Source organism: Anser brachyrhynchus (assembly GCF_964034855.1).
Source record: "Anser brachyrhynchus genome assembly, chromosome: 10".
In the NCBI taxonomy this organism is placed as follows: domain Eukaryota; kingdom Metazoa; phylum Chordata; class Aves; order Anseriformes; family Anatidae; genus Anser; species Anser brachyrhynchus.
The window spans coordinates 18,290,766-18,307,327 of NC_137705.1; the positions used below are offsets into that span (position 1 = coordinate 18,290,766).

At 38.0% G+C, this 16,562-nt stretch overlaps 1 protein-coding gene across 28 annotated transcripts in view; it reads left to right on the forward strand.

The window, feature by feature from the left end:
• The window catches only part of ATP2B2 (ATPase plasma membrane Ca2+ transporting 2), a 415,848-nt gene that overhangs the window by 258,767 nt on the left and 140,519 nt on the right, over nucleotides 1-16,562 (forward strand). The window lies entirely within an intron of this gene.

Genomic DNA, 16,562 nt, shown 5'->3' on the forward strand with positions numbered 1-16,562 from the left:
AAGGTTTATTATCAAATGGCATCAACAGGGCCAGTTGTACTGGAAACATCTGTGAAATTTCGCTTCAAGGATAGGCCTTTGGAAATATTTTTGCATTTGACTGGCTGGTGTGACTTGAATTGTATATGGAAAGACTTCAAAGGAAAAATAGTCAAATTATATATCTGTTTGACTATATGGCCTCGGTTACCAAAATTTTGTTTTTACCTTGGGGTTCTGCAGAGAACAAGAGAAGTGCTGGAAAACTTTAGGCTTTCATAGATGCTACTTGTTACAGCAGACAAACTCAGCAATGTGGCAGTTAGGGTCTACTCTCGAGAGACTTTCTAGAACCTCCTTATATTTTGACTGCTTTTTTTCAGACCGTGTTGGAAATGATGTCTTTAATCTGTTTCTAAACTGAAAGTGGCTTTACTTCCTCCTGTTTTCCAATTACCTGTTTAATTGCTGTGCTTTCTGGATTATGGATTTGAGAAGGGAACTCCCCCCGAGCGTCAGGAACTGTGTGCTTAAATGTACTCCTTTTCAAGCCTCTGGTCCAAATTGCACATCTGAATGCTGTGGCACCTTCCACTTCTGGGTATTGTTGAAGATGATGGCAAGCTGTTGTTTGTGCTGCAAACGTTCAGTCAGCTGAAATTGTGAATGGTGCGTTAGCGGTAAGTGCACCTGAGAGGGCTGTGGGGACTGGTACCAGAATTCTCTGATGCAAGAGTATGAAAAGATGCCTGAAGGAAGTTGGGCTTTTAATAATTTAAAAGTCTGGATTTGGCTTGAGAGGTCCTTGACCTGCATACTGTCAATATTGCTGCTTTAAGCCGGAGTACGTCTATGACAATTTTAACTTGAATACGCTTGAGGAAACTACAGCAATCTTCTGGAAGAAGATGGAAATTGTTCTTTTGTGTATTCTTTTCAGAATATCCATCTATTGCAACTTATTGCTCCTTGAAACTGAAGAGAGATTGTATAAGGTGTCTGTTACAACAGGGATTGCTCTTGAATCAGATGTTTCAAGGTTGAACAGTGAAATATTTTTATTACAGCTCAAGATTGGCTAGAGGTGGTTTGTTTGGGCATGTTTTGTTAGTCAAGTAGTGACCGAGTTATACTTTTCAAACAATATTAAATTTGGGAAGATCAGAATTTGAAGTAATTCACGCATAAATGTATATATTTTTCATGGATCAAACAGTGCAATGTCAGTAAAAATGTAGAAATGTGGTCTTCATTAAACAATTAAAGCCATTTTTCTGTTAGGTATAGGAATCAAATGTTGCGTTCTTTCACACAAATTTGCAAGTTGTTCAGTAATAAGCAAAGAACTGTAGTTTTCCTTTTACTACAAAATATGGAAGTATTTTTAAGGAACCTTAGCAACATTGGAAACAAGTAGGGAGTAAAACCCTTGTGTATTATTATAAAGTCAATAGCTGTACAAGTAGCATTTTTGGAAGAAACAGAACTTTTTACAAGTCGGAGTAGTTTTACAGAAGGATGAATCTAACATTACTTTGAAAATGTAGGCTGTGTCTATCCAAGGTATTTTGAAATTAAAAGCACTTTTCTCACTGGCATATTGCAGTGGGCACATTAGTATTGATATCTGAAGAATTAAAAGCAACTATTGATATTTTATGCTATATCCAGCATTGAAAAAATTAGTGGGACATCTGGGGAACACAATGAAGTGAGCATAGTTTTTACTTTTAAATAACAATATTGAAAAATATTTAAGTAACAAGTCTTTCTGATGAGATGCATTATTCTAGTGTTTAAGAAACGCTTGGAATTCTTGATTTCCAAAGTAGATATTACTGTTAGTCTTTTTAGATGATTGAGAATGAAAGTAAGCTATGGTATGTGCAGGAAATTTTACAACCCACTGTTGTATTTACCAGCAACATAATAGGATATTATTGCCAGAATCAGATGGAAGTACTGTGTCTGTTCTTGCTGTAGATTTTGCTCCAGAAGTTTTAATTCTGAACATGTGTGTGTAAGACCTAGTTCTGATGAATCCCATAACAGTATTCTGCTTTGTTTTGTGGTGTATTCCCCAAATTCTGTTTATAGATAAAGAGATATGCCAATGGCATAGAACAAAAGAATATGGTTAAAGATTCTAGTGCACTATATGGATGATTGTGTTTTATGTGCTTTGATTAAAAAAAAAAGGACATTATTTCTTTAATTAATTTCCAAGGACAACATACACTTGCAATTATTCTAGTTTAAAAACAAAAACAAACAAAAAAAACCCTCTACCCTCGGCTTCAAATCATGTGTGAAATTCCTGCTGAAAGCTTGGGGGGGGTGGGGTAGGGAATTGATCTTAATTTCCTTTACCGTACCTTTTGATTTATAGCCATTCTGAAGTTATTATTAAGTAACCTATGATCTGCCTCTGATCTGTTAGGTGCTGAAATGCTGATTCAAATCATAGAAAATTTCATTTGTAAACCTGAATTATAGGAGGTGGAAAATGTGAGAACTCATTACTGAATATGTAGCACAAAATCTTTGTTCAGGGGATTATTTTTTTCAGCTTTTTATAATCTAGGACGGTATTATGTCTGTTTCCTTTCAGCACTTTCATTCAAGTGTTTACATGGAAGGACAACTTTCAGCACAAGCAGTGAGAGTTTAAGACCAAGCTCCATACAACTGAGATCTGCTCTTCATAACAAAGTATTCAGGGTAGCATGAGGCATTTGCACTTAATCTGGCCCAAGACCTATGGCTGCATGCTACAAAAATCATCAAAGCAGCAGAAGTACTTGAGCAGTTAACCTCTGAGTCTATTGCCACGCCACGCTGCTAAAAACACCTGAGCTAGCTGAAGGTGCGTGGTACTAGAGCACTCCTGTGACTGCAGTAAATATTGATGTGCTCTAAAGCTTTAGACAAGTGGAATAGGCACTGAGTACCTTTGTGAAGGAGGCAAGAAATTATGCTCTGCTACTGTAGTCTTTGTCCCAAGTAGCTTTTTATTGATGTATAAGTGTAAGAGAATTTAGAATAGTTTCAGATGTTAAACGAACAAAACAAATGCAGAGGCCCAAAAAGGAAGCAGTGAAGTCCAGATCAGCATTGAAAAGGCCTGCTCAAGTGTCAAAAGCAGCTGCAGATGCTTGCAGAGGAAGAGGGCTAAGTGCCTAACAGGGAAGCACTCCATCATGGCTCTGTCCCATTGATCCTCATGAAAGAAAAACCATGTTAGAATTGGGCCTCAAAGAGAAGCTGTTTGCTCAGGGGAATTCAACGTTGGAAAATGGTGAAGGGGATATTTTTTCATAGGGTTCCCTTGATAGTTACATGGGAAAGAACAGCTGTCTATGAAGTTGACCAGCATTTTAAATGAGCCTGTTTCAGCTGACTATGTGCAGTATCCAAGGTGTTTTCTGCAACAGCTATAGGGGAATAGAGGGGAACAGTGCTATTTCATTATCTCCAAACCTTACCAACAGAAGAAAAATAGATGATGCTTGAAGTAGGGACTGAGTTTCTTTATAAAGCTAATGAAGTACTGGGACAAAAAAAAAAAAAAAAGAAAAAAAAAGTAATGATTATTTGTCTCCCTTTTAGCAACAGCTTTTATTGTTTGGTAACACTGCAATACTCTGTAAATAACATGTCAGTACATTTAATTTAACATATGCAAAGCTCTTCTGGACAATTCTGAACTCTTCCCTTCTCCTTTCTGCTCTTCAGCAGGATTTTTAGGGCACAGTACACAATCTATTTCATGGGTCTTTTCTACCACCGTTTAGCTTCATGGAGGCAACATCCTGAATATCGATACAGTTGTAATTAAAAATGCATATGTACAGTGAGTAGGCTTACAAACAAAAACACCCCCCACAAAAAGCACCCCAACAGCAAAAGGCAAAACAAAAGCCCAGATAATGAGAAGCAAAACCTGACTTGCAAGGTTAAAACCATTGACTGCCATCACTCTCCTGACCGTGTTTTAGCTTACTCCCTAGAGGGACTAACCGACTACCTGGCCAAGCAAGCTGAACGTCATCTTGGTTGTTTACTAGTCATCATGTTGCCTGGAATAAGAGAACAAAAAGAGGAAAAAAGTGTGCCTCAGGAAAAATCTTGCCTGGTGTCATGAGTTAACAGTTAACTGGTGAAAGAACATTGGAGTACCTAGAAATCATGCTATATTTAGAATTTATTCTGTGCAGTGGCAAGGTCAGTGCTTCATTCCCTGTTGGTCGGTGCACAGAAAACAGAAGTACTGGTGCATTTTACCATAGGTCACAGGAGGCTTGATAACCCAGTTCCCCTAATTGCCAGGTAAGGGAGATAGGCTATGTAAACCGAGCTGGTTTAGTGCATAGAGAGGAGATGCTGCATGTAGAAGTTAGTGTTATTTCCAAGGTCCCTAGGGAAAACATTTGCAAAGTTATTCTGACAGAAGGTTCTGAGAGGCTGCTGTGAAATAAGTAAAAAAAAATAGGTGCTGCTAGTAAACAGTTTAAGAAGGATGTTTGTGCCTGGAAGTGTTGGAGCTGATCACAGGCATGCTGCTTTGCTCCTGTTTCTAACTTCTTGCAGTGCATGTGTGTTCTATCTTAGAACTGGGTTGTTTCAGAGCATGAGAAAAGGATAGGTGTTATGGTATGATCAGGATAACTGAAGTGTTTCTGTGCAAATAGTAGTGTTGTTTGATGGCTTGTAGCTGTATATATCTATTGCAAATGAACTTTTCTGAAAAGCAGTACAACATGGCATGCAACCATATGGAAGCTGCTCTTAAAAACATGAGTTGTCTCCTACAATTTTGTTTCAAGCATGGTACTTTTATTATGCTTTTTAGAATAACAGCTTCACAATTGGAAGTGCATTGAAAATTCATGAAAGAGTGAGATGTGTTCACCCAAATTTGCATTTGGGCAACCTTTAGCATTTATCTTATTTATGTTAATGAATAATCAATGTGAAACAGAATGCTCTTGCTCTTAACTGATTTGAAATCTGCCATGGAATAAAATGCTGATTATTTACACCACTGAGTAATTAAGGGACAGGTTTTATGTTATAATCCATAAGTATTTTGGAAGATTGCTGTACAAGTAAGCTTTGTGAGTCCTTTTCATAGGTCAACAGATTCCTGTGGAACTTCTCTGCATTTCATAAAGATAAAAAATTAATAACCCTTCTACTGTCTTTAGACACTCCGTAGTATGTCTTTAACCTTATTTGTAGCCTTATGTATACTGCAACATACTTCTTGATTCACTTGTCCATTTGGCAATCTCAAGTGAAGCCAAAGGATTTTGAAATTAATCTATCATAATATTATTCTGAAGAGTTAAAATATTAAAAGTGAAGTAATGCATAATCTCTTAAATCAAATTTCATCTTCAGGGCAGGTTGATGAAAGCAAAATGACTTAGGACCCCTGACCCAGTATTTCCTAGAAAGTAATGCTGCTGATATGATTATTCTCATATATTTAATTTAGGACAAGATATTCATGTATTTGTGATAAATCATTTGCTAGTTGGTTAAATCAGCCAACTATTCGGACAAGTTTTTTCTAAGTTTCTTTTAAACAGATACAACCTACATATTAGATATTATCCCAACAACTGTTTAAATCTAATAATTATATTAATTATTGTGGATATCCATTCCAGTCCTGGGCAATGGCACTGTTTTGCCAAACCAAGAACCTGCTATGTAATTAATGAAATAGAAATTTGATGCAATTTTTAGCATGCTTTGATTTCTGATTTGGTAAAACTTACTTATCCTAAAGTTATTGCAACAGTGTTGAGTCAGTAGCCCAAGTACCTGTGTGGTTTTGAAAATAACTATCACACTATTGATATTTGCAATGCTGAATTCATAAAAGAAGGACATTTAGGCTTCATCTTACATTGTCCTAATAGGACAACTTGACAGTAGATGTCCTTTCTCTGTCCTGAGATTATAAATTTTGCACTCTGAAGGTTACACAGTTGTTGGTGAAAGTGAATTCAAAAAGTCCTTTACGAACAGTTGACTTATAAATAAAACATAGGCAGAGAGCACACTTCTGGCATGCATGTTATATAAGCTAAAAAGCAGAAGGACACTTTTATTTTTGGTGAGGACTTGTCTGCTTCTGATAGAGTTGCAGAAGAGCAGCTACTATAAATATCTGGTGGGAAAAGTAAAATTTGATTTAAATTGTTTTACTGGGTAGTCTAATGAACTCATGCTCTTACAGATTACTGCTTATGTATCTCTTCATGCAGTAAAGTGTATAAACATAACTACCTCTTTTTCAGCCCTTGATTTACCTTCCCAGCTTTAGATAACGGCGTTGGACAGATAGAAATGTCTACGTTGTAGGCAGAGCTGGCAGAGCTCCCTAAGCAAAGCCTCAGGGGGTTCTGGTGCAGGAATGTGGGCGTCCTTCACCTCACCGCACCCATTCCAATGCTCGTTTCCTGCTCCAAGGCTCTGTGGTCAGCTCAAATAGTAACGAGTGTTGCTGCGCCAAAGGCGGAAGGGCATTCACAGTACAGCGCCATGACATTTTTTCAAAACTACGAGGTTGCTATTATGAATATTTTTCATATCTCTCAAATTGCATTAGGCAAAACGCAAGACTATCTAGGAAGTTCAGCATCTGCAGATCACATCCTGTAAGTGGTTTGTGTTAGGCATGTCTCATGTGACCTTCAGAAATAGTTTGCTTAAGTTAAAGCACATGCCCTGAATGTGCTTAAATCTAAGCATATGCTCAAGTAGTTTAATTTGGAATTGAGTTGCACATATGTAAAGCTAAGCTGTTAAGTAAAAAGAAGGTTGAGTGTTAACTGGCTCTGTTCTGGAAAAGAATTAATTAGAGCCTGAGAAATGTTTTGTCTGTCATTGTTTCGTTAAGTCCTTGTGTGCTCTGTGATCTTACCAGAGACGTGCAAAAAAAAAAATCAAGACACTATTCGCCCTCTTTTGTTACATGATGACATTGCTTAGTGCGCAGGGAGTTCTGTTATTATGCTGTGATCTCAACAAATGAAGACTCCAAAGGTCTCCTGTCAGGCTGTTTGAAGTACACGCACTTTTAAAGACAGGAAGGGTAGTATTTAAGAAAAAAAGTCTTTATAAATTCGTCTGAAACAGATGAAAACAAAGTAACATATGCAAATTTTGGAAAGGTGCTGTAAGGGATGCAGAATTTTGTGAGGACCCGGTAATCTTTTGTGTGCATTCTGTTTTGGATGTCGTCTGTTAGGATTATTCACCTTGCATCTTCTACAAACCTATTAAAAATGTGATGCTGAATAATATCATTAAGAAAAATTAAAACTTTAAGCTGCCTCTAATCATTTAGCAAATAGCTTATTCCTTGGTTATATGCTGTTTGTTAGAAATTTGACACTGCATTGAAAGTTACTGATTTCATTTTGCCAGCTTGACTTAATTTTATGATCTATATTTGCAATTGGTGTTGAAGGTTGCAGCTTAGAAGGCAGTCTAGATTCCTGAAATCACATTTGTGACAAGTTACTTAATCAGCAGAACTACCTGAAAGTGTTTGAAAATTATGTCGTGCCACTACAGTTGTGAGAGAGTTGGTATGAGGTGTTAAGTAGCAATAGAATAGGTATTTAAAAAAGCTGTAAGTCTAAAAAGGGCCATGGGGTGCTAAAAATATACGATGATGGAAGTCAAAGAAGGTCTCTAGGTGGTTGCCGCCTTTTCTTCTGGTAGCTACATCTACTAATGATCTTAATTGTGGCTGTATAAAATGCTGTGTTTGTGTCACAGACCTTCTGGTCGCCAGCCCCAGGCTTCTCCATCAGGCCAGGCTGTAGATATGCAGTTAGCTGCTGCTTTGATCACTGCTGGATGTTTTGGCTTGTTCTGTCCTTTTGACACTTAAGACCCACCCAGGAAGAAATGTTGTAAGATTCACCTAACAACCAGAATCACTGTGAAGGACCTTCAGATCTCAACTGTCCTCCCTAGTGTTCTACATCAACATGAGAATAGAAACATCTTTGTTTTTCACAAGCACCATTTTGTGTGTGTGCCACAGAGGAATAAATGGGAAAATTTGATAGTGTTTATAAAACTGCTCGGTCAGTTAATACTGAGAGGTGGTTGTGAGAATCCCTTTGAAGCTCCTTTGTAAGATTAAGTAAGGAGACAGCCTTCGAATGCTCATTCTTAGAGGTGCATTCACAACTTTAAGTAGCAATCAAAACCCTGGCCTAGATGCTTTAAAGAGCATTTGATAACTTATTATGTATTCAACTTCCATGTGGTGCTTCATATATTTGTTGTTTGTCTGTCTCGTGACCTTATTTGTGGGATAAAGGTGGCAGTGAACATGAAAATTATCCTAAATACTGTGTATATTTGAATGGGAAGAGCAAATGAATGGCACTAGATAGCAATGTTTATTGTGTCAAGTCTTTGGGATGTCATTTATATGTAACTACTTCTAATTAGTGCCATTCAAACCAACTAAAATGACTCCAAAGCAGATGCCAGTTGTTGCAAGGAATGTGCCTGGATACTTGTCATTTTGTGTAGTCAACTGGCACGCAGAGCATTGACAACACTTTAATATTAGAGATGGATGAAAGGTTTCCACATTGGAGCTTGCAGTAATTTGCAATAGGGAACATTTCTCTTAATAAAATGCAGTTAGGAAACTGCTGCTTCTCAAATGAGAGTTACCTTTCCCTTTAATCGTGGTCACTTCTGATGAAAACTAATAGCTTATGTTTCCTCCTTCCACGTCATCTCTAACATGCACCACGCTTCTGCGAGCAGCGTTAGGGAAGGAGATGACATCAGAGAGCAGTCTAAGAAGGAAAGACTTTTGCACTCCAAAATTTGGAATGGGCTTTGCTTTTGAGAATATGTGCTGAAAAATAGCATGTTAATGACTACCTCAGCCTAAATTCTGGCAATATCTAAGTAAAGCAGAGTCATTCAGCAATAAACTGGCTTTTGATCTGAATGCAATTTATAAGCACAAAGCTACATTGCTCTTTGATTATGTAAATTGACATCCAAATAGCAATGCTTCATGTTGTAATGATACTCCCCCCACCTTCTAAAATTGCCTTTTATTTAATTAAGACTCTCCAGGAGGCTGACACTCTTCTATGGCTGAAACAGCAGCTGTACAGCAGTGACGAACCTCAGAAAAAAAGCTAAACATCTCTGTGATTGCTCTGAATCTTGGTGGGACAACGGAGAAGATCCTCTTGGCACTGCCAAGAAAGCAGCCTTCTAGCTTTAATAGCAATTTTCTCAGTGATCACCACGATACTCTGCAGTGGGGATTTTGATTTTAAAACTAGTAATTTTGGATGTTTCCCTAATGTAATTTAACTTGCCGTTTTTCATAGAGGTATTTAAAGCCACACTCAGAGGCTACAAATGAGCCTAAATAAGATAACAGCTGCAAATGTGGAAAGTTTTAAAGTAAACACTAGCTGGTACAGAGCCATACTAGGTGTAGATGCTGTGCTGTTACCCCAGATGCTGGTGGGATTAACCTCCCTGCCTCATCTCTCCTTTCTCTTGCTTATTAAGTAAGATGCAGCGGTGGTAATTTTTGTGTATCCTTACGGCTTGCAGTCAGGCTGACTCGTGATTAATATTCTTTGGATACTCACATTAGAGGAAGGCTTCTTGAAAAATAAGTTGTTGCAATAATACGAATACTACTGAGAAGTATAGATTTATTAAGGATGACTTCCAGTAGAAGAAGGGGTGACGTTACTCAGATTATTAACACTTCAGAAAATGTTAATAATATCAAGCCGTTGCTTTGTGTCAAGGGAGTTTCCTTAGTTTCAAAGGAGCTATGCCAGTTCTTGGGAATTCTGTCTCCAAATAGCTGCAGCCTGATTCAAAGCCTGTTTTGGTTTGCCCTTAGGTTCCTCTCTAGCTTCTTCTGGCCATGCTGAAAATAGATTTCTGTTTAAAATGCTTATGTGAACAAGAGGTAGGTGGAAAGTAGAAGTCAATAAATTAAAAAACAAACCCCCAAACTGCTAAACACTGCATGCTAAAGCTACACCAAGACATAGCTTTAAGATGCTATCAAGATGTAGCTTTAGCATGTGGTGTTTGGTAATGTGGAATGTTCCTGAAATGTTCCTGGCAGTTGGCTTGGGAAAACTCAAAAAATAAAATAAAATAAATTAAAATCCATCCCCCCTCCAAAAAAAAAAAAAAAAAGTCTTCCAGACAAGTCAATGCTTCTGAGCACTAAACCTAAGCTACAGAGTTTACCGTGATGCTGAACACGCGAGAGTGCTGGTCCTACTAGCACAGTGAGCGACTCTGTGGGGAGTTCAGGTGAATGTTCAGAGGTGAAGGAGTTTGGAGACAGATTGTCTCCTGAGCTGGTGGGACTTCTGATGCTCACGTAGAGACATGGATATAACTCTTAGCTTTGTGCTAATTTTTGTTCTTGGTACGTCTGTTTCTGAAGTGGTAGCAGCTACTGCTTTGAGTTCTGTTCCTCTGTACAAAATAATTAAAAGATTAATATGACATCTGTGTATGACACAGTGGTTATAGAGTTTAGGTGAGTAATGATTTTTGAAATACAAATAACAGTGGAAACCCTAGCAATCCTAGTAGTTGGAAATTTGTCTAAGATGTTCTTTCCAAAATAATTCTTTCATGGTAAATATAAACAACATTTTATGGTAGTCACATTAGATTTAGACATGAGGAGGGTGTCTCCTGCTTGTGAACTTTGAACACTGTGAGGAAACTTGAGGTAGCTTCAGGAATAAGGTAGTTACATAGCTAAGCTGTGCTCCTTGCATCCTCCATGCTGAAGTCAGCACTCACTTGCAAGGGGTCACATGCAAAGATCCCACTACTAGGTGGTTAAACAAAAAATACTTCTGTGCATTTTGAGGCATATGGGCATGCAAAAGTAGTCATTTATAAACTAGAGTGTAATATAGTTTTCCCAAGAGGCAATAAATCCTCACACTTCAGCTGACAGACCTATTTCTACATAATGAGGAAAAATTCACTCCTGGCATAACTCCACTGAAGTTAATTTCTCCAACAATAAATTTGGCCCAATATGTCAATATAAACTTAACTCACTTGTGTTCATAGAGATTAACTCAACAGCATCTTATGTATGCCCAGAATAATTAGTTTACTGTCTCTTGAGGTTTATTTAATTAATTTAGAATGCTTCTCATTTCGGAGATACTGCAGAGACAGGTCTGTTGTAGATAAGGGAGACTACAGCTACTCCCACAGTCTTTTGCTTGTGGTAAAGGGGAAATACTTGGGACAGGGAAAGTGGTGTCATGTTGTTAAAGTTGTGCTCTCTGAGCCTTTTTAATAGAATCCCAGCAATCTCAAATGGTTTGGTGTCTTAAAATAATATTCAAATCCATATTCTTTTCACATTTTCATAGTACTGTGCTTCCTCTGATCAGCTGAGAATCATTGGAATACTTTTTGAAATTTGTTACAGCTTCAGAGAGGATAACTTATTTATAGGGAAGTCTTTCAGATCTGCAGTCAGACACTGAATTTTTAAAGGCAGGGTATGTGTCAGAAGCTAAATAATTAAGATCCATGCCTTCTCAGCATTTTATTTCAAATATTAAACATTACATAAGAGATTTTTGCCATGTGGAAATCAAGCCTTTAAAGTGGTATAGTCTTGGTTAGAAAATCACTGTATTGTGCAGTTAAATTGATGCATCTTCAATCCTACAAATAGTTCAAAAAGTTTTTAAAGTGCTTTGGTATTCCACATACTGGTTCAAAATGTCCCTGCTCATCAATGTCATTGATGGTATGTTGTACCTCTCAGAAACCCTGATCTGTGATCGTTCTAAAGCTCCAGGTCAGTTTTAAGCAAACTGTGGGGTTGTGAACTAACACAGGTAGGGTCCGGGACAGGGCTTGCTATGGTCGGCTCACATAAAGCCTGGCGAACATATAGCTGTGTGCTGCCAACATGAGTAAACAGATAACTTGCCAGATGAAATGCAGCCATTAAATTCCTTCTGTTGTAAACCACTGTCCTCCACTGGAAGGAATTAAAACTGCACAAATTCTTCTCAGGACCTCTGCTGCAAACTGCAGCAGATGATTTGTTTGGAGAGCTTGCTGGCGGAGCAATGTGCTCTGTCCCTTCTTCCTTCAGGAGTTTCGTATTGTTGCTGTCGTGTTGACAAACCACTGGAAGCTTTACATACTTACACGTAGTTTCCTGAAACTTCGCTGGAGTTTGAATAGATGCATTAAGCCTTTCTGATGTGGTACCCCCAAGAAATGGGTGTACCAACATTTTCTTCTCTAGCAAAACCCGTACGCTGCAGGAGCCGCTGCAAATTTCCACACAGCTCAGGTTCCTGTCCTGTCTTTGGTTACCAGGCCTGCAGCCAGCCGTAATGCTATACAGCGGTGGGGGCACTGCAAGCTTATGGAGATACTGGAAGCGAACACGGAGTTATCTTCTGTCTCCCATCATCAGAACCGCCGAATTTGTTACCTGCTGTTGCCACTTTTTCTTCAGTAAAATACTTATTTTCTGGTTTCCATGAGATATCTGGAAATGGCTTTGGTAGGCAGGCAGGTGTAGAGGCAGGAGCTGGTACCATTCTCCTCTGACAGTGACCTGCTTTAACTTTCCTAGGCTGGGTATAGACGTGGGCTGCTATCTCAGTAGGGTGGAAAACCAAGGCATCAGGTTCAGCTGATGAATTACGTTCTCTTAAAGTTGTCCCTGTCCTTTTGCATCCCTTCCAAAAGGATGTGGGAACGTCTGAGCTGAGCCAGTGCCTGCCTACCAGGTGAAGCCTTTTCCCTGCTTCCCACTCCAGCTCAGGCTCTGCTTAAATTGAGCAAATACTGCCCTTTCAATACTGTATAGGATAGACATGCTCCTGATGTGTCCCCCTCCCAATTTCTGGTTGCAGAGATATGTACAGATGTGCAGAGAGATCACGGGCATGTCATTGGAAACGTCACTGTGTGTATGTATGCACTCTGATTGTTTGCCAGGATTTACTTCATGTGGAGGTTCTAGGAGCAAAGAAGTGTTGTTGACAAGCTATTTCTTCTTATTTGCAAGTCATTTATTGCTAATTATAATGAATGCAGATGAAATGATTGGTTGACAGAACATCAGGATTAATGCCAAGCAAATCCCAGAGCGCTTGCAATTTTTTTCCTCTGTAAATAATGTCTTTATACTTCTTCATTTCTTTTTCCTTTATTTTTCCTTGTGGTCTTCACCACAGCTATCTGCTCCTACAAAGCACACTGATTACATGCAGGAGGACTTACTTTTTGACATTTTGCCACATCCTGCATTTCTACAATTTATTTTTGCAGTAACACGTGGCATAACGTGTTCCTAGAAATTTGGCCCCCCTTTTCGGGTCTTCACTGAGGTTTATGAGTGTTCAGCTGCCGCAGAATGTGGCCTTTCTTCCTTCAAGGTTTGAAGGTAGCGCAGTGAAGCCAACTAAAAGCCAACAGCAGTTTGAGTTTTGGCAAAAAAAAATATTTCCATCCTTTTTATTGGCTGAAATGGTAAGTGAGCCAAGGAGAAGGTTTGGCGGCTCTCACTGCTATTTTGCGTTAGTTGTGTACTAAATGCCACTTGAATTGAAAGGAATTTTTGTGTTCTAAATGCAAGTTGAATTTTTAATCTACTCATAGATTGCAGTGGTTGTGTGTTGGGGTTTGCTATGGAGCTACCACTGCTGAGTTCTGCATTCTCGTTTTTAGGACCTAGCAGGTCTTACTGGTATGTTCAGCTTGTAAAATATTAGGAAATGAAATTTTGCCTGAGCCCACAACTTATCTTAAACTTATTCATCTAACTTATTAAAACCTGTGCAATAGAAGTTAAAACGTCTTATAAAGATATTCCCAGATATTTGGACCAAAACTGAACAGTAAGAAATAATAGTTGAAGTGAACTTTATGCTACAGATCTTTAAAAGTTATAGTGTTTCTTAGTTTTTTTTGTTGTTGTTTTTTTTAATAAACCATGTGCTTAATTTAATTTTTGAGCCAGTTTTTGTGAGCAGCACAATTGGATGGAGTAGACTGGTAATTTCCGTGTCAGATGCAGAATTTTGCCTTTGCAGAGTTTATTTTTATACAGAACTGTGTAATTACCTCTATTTATTGCAAAAGGAAATTATGCATTTTACAAAGCAGCTTAGTCATGCAGGACAGTCTGGTAGCTTGTAAGTGCATCTTGGTTTTATCCTTGGTTGCTTTTTTGTGATCTGTAAGGGTATACTTGAAATAGCAATGATATACCCTTGAGGCATTGTACTTCAAGGCAAACGTATTTCTTTATCAGGTTCCTTTTGCTTAGCATACCTGGACTATCAAAGTAATAAATAAGTCTGTAACTGTAACTATGTAGATTAATTAATTCAGTCTCTTTTATAAGAGCCCAGAATCTGACCTAACGGTTGTTTGCACTATTTTAAAGTATTATTCATAATGGTTTGGAGATGTATGAAGTCAGCAAAGGCTCTCGTGATTTCTCTGGGAGGTTTGACATCTGTATGAAGCTTTTGGATGAGATGGCTAAGGCAGATGTGCTTGGTTTGCTGGCACTCAGCCCTTTTCTGTCAAGCAGAAGCCTGAAGACTTACGGGCAGTGGGAATCTGGGGCAACGCTTCTCCAGTGCTAGCATCATTTTAGTATCTGTGGTCCATTCTTACGTCCAAGCACAGTCTCCAAGGCGAGCAGGGAGACAGTGTATCTTGGCATAAACTGTATTTTTAACAGATTTTTCTGTTCAAACTCCTCTGAAAAGTTATCTGGGAAGATATACACAGCAGGCCAGATTACACTTGAAGTTCTAGTTTAACTAATTTGCTTAACATTAAGCATAAATTTTTCAGCATATAATAGTAAATGAAAAGATGAGATAAATACCACAAGATATAAGTTCGGAAGAGATCTTGGAGAAATAACTGTTTGTGCGACACAGTAATAGAAGCCTGTTTGCTTTCTTAGGGTTCAGACTGTGACTTTTGAGCAAAAGTATTTAAGTCCAAACATAGTCAGCTCTGTGTTATCTTCCTGCTTTTTTTTTGTGTTGCAAACTGCCAAGAATGCTTGGGATTCATACATTTTGTTAGTTTGCTGATAATCAAAAAATCTGGAAAGCCAGGTCACATGTAGTTATGTAGCATTTCAAGAAAAAGGACAGTGAAGAAATACTACCCTTTGCTCCTCAAATGTTTTACTTCCTGATACGGAATTTTTATCTGTTTCAAAAGTGAGCATGGACTATGAGCAAGAGCACTTCAGTCAATCTCTGAAATAGCACAATCGTTGGAGTCTGCATTACAACTGAAATAAGAATTACTTGGGGATAGGAAATGATGGGGGATGGGGGGAAATAACAAAAGCCCAGCGTTTAAAATACTTCCACAGTTAGTTAAATCCCTGTCTACGTGAGTTAAATCCCCATCTACGTGTAAATTACTCAGCTTCACTCCCAGAAGTCAGTTGTTATTTATTTTCTGACACTATTTAAAGATAATGCTTTTGTGCTTATCATTCCTAGAGGTCTCACATTTTTTCCAGATCAGAAGTTTTATGGCATGACAACATTCAAAGTAAAAAAATATCTTTAGTGCAGTCTTTCAACTGCATATAATTTTAGAAATAACTGGAAGGTAGATTACATTTAATTTTCTGCAAGTTTCAAAAGCAGTTATATCCTTTCTATCCAATGAACCCTCAACAACAAAAGTGTCAAACTGAATCCAACATGTCCACAAAAATAGTATCTTTATTAATCCGTAATTTTGTGATGCATATTGGAAATGTAAGCCTTAAAAATCAGGCAATCATTTCCTTCTCTTGCTTGCCCACTAATTCTAATTTGACTCTGTTAGCAAACTGGTTTAACACTGAAATCTGATAATGAACCACAGAGCTGCATGCTTGGGAAAAAAACCTGATTTTTTTCCAGCATAATCCGTATAGGTCAGTTGCATTTTCTGGAGACATGTTTCCACCAGAGACTGTTCCTTTACTGTAAAGATCTAGTCTCTTTTTGGATAAGTATAACTTTAAATACATAAAATGCGCTTAGGTGGCATTTACGGTACATACACATATTTTGAGTCTAAACCAGAGAGCTCCTTAGCTCACCTTTGTGTTTCACATTTATTTTTAGTGTTCACGTGTTAAATTTACACTTTCCATTACATCATCACAATGCTATCAGTGACGTTTTGTACATTTGTATATATTGTTTCTGTTTACATAAAGGTGTAGTTATATCAAAGAAGTGAGTTAAGCAAGAACACTTTTGATCTATGTTATGACATTTATTGCACAAACTTGATGTAATCCATGTAGATTACTTTCTTCTATTCTTGCAGAGCTTTAACGTCCTGGGATTTGTGGAAATTCAAACATCTGAATGATATAGGCATGTAAGGGTCAAGAATTATCCAGCTGTTAATAGCATGAGCATTATATTATGCAAACAGCAGAACTGTAAAAGCAATGAGCATGTAGCTGCATTTGCTGTGAGGATAAACAA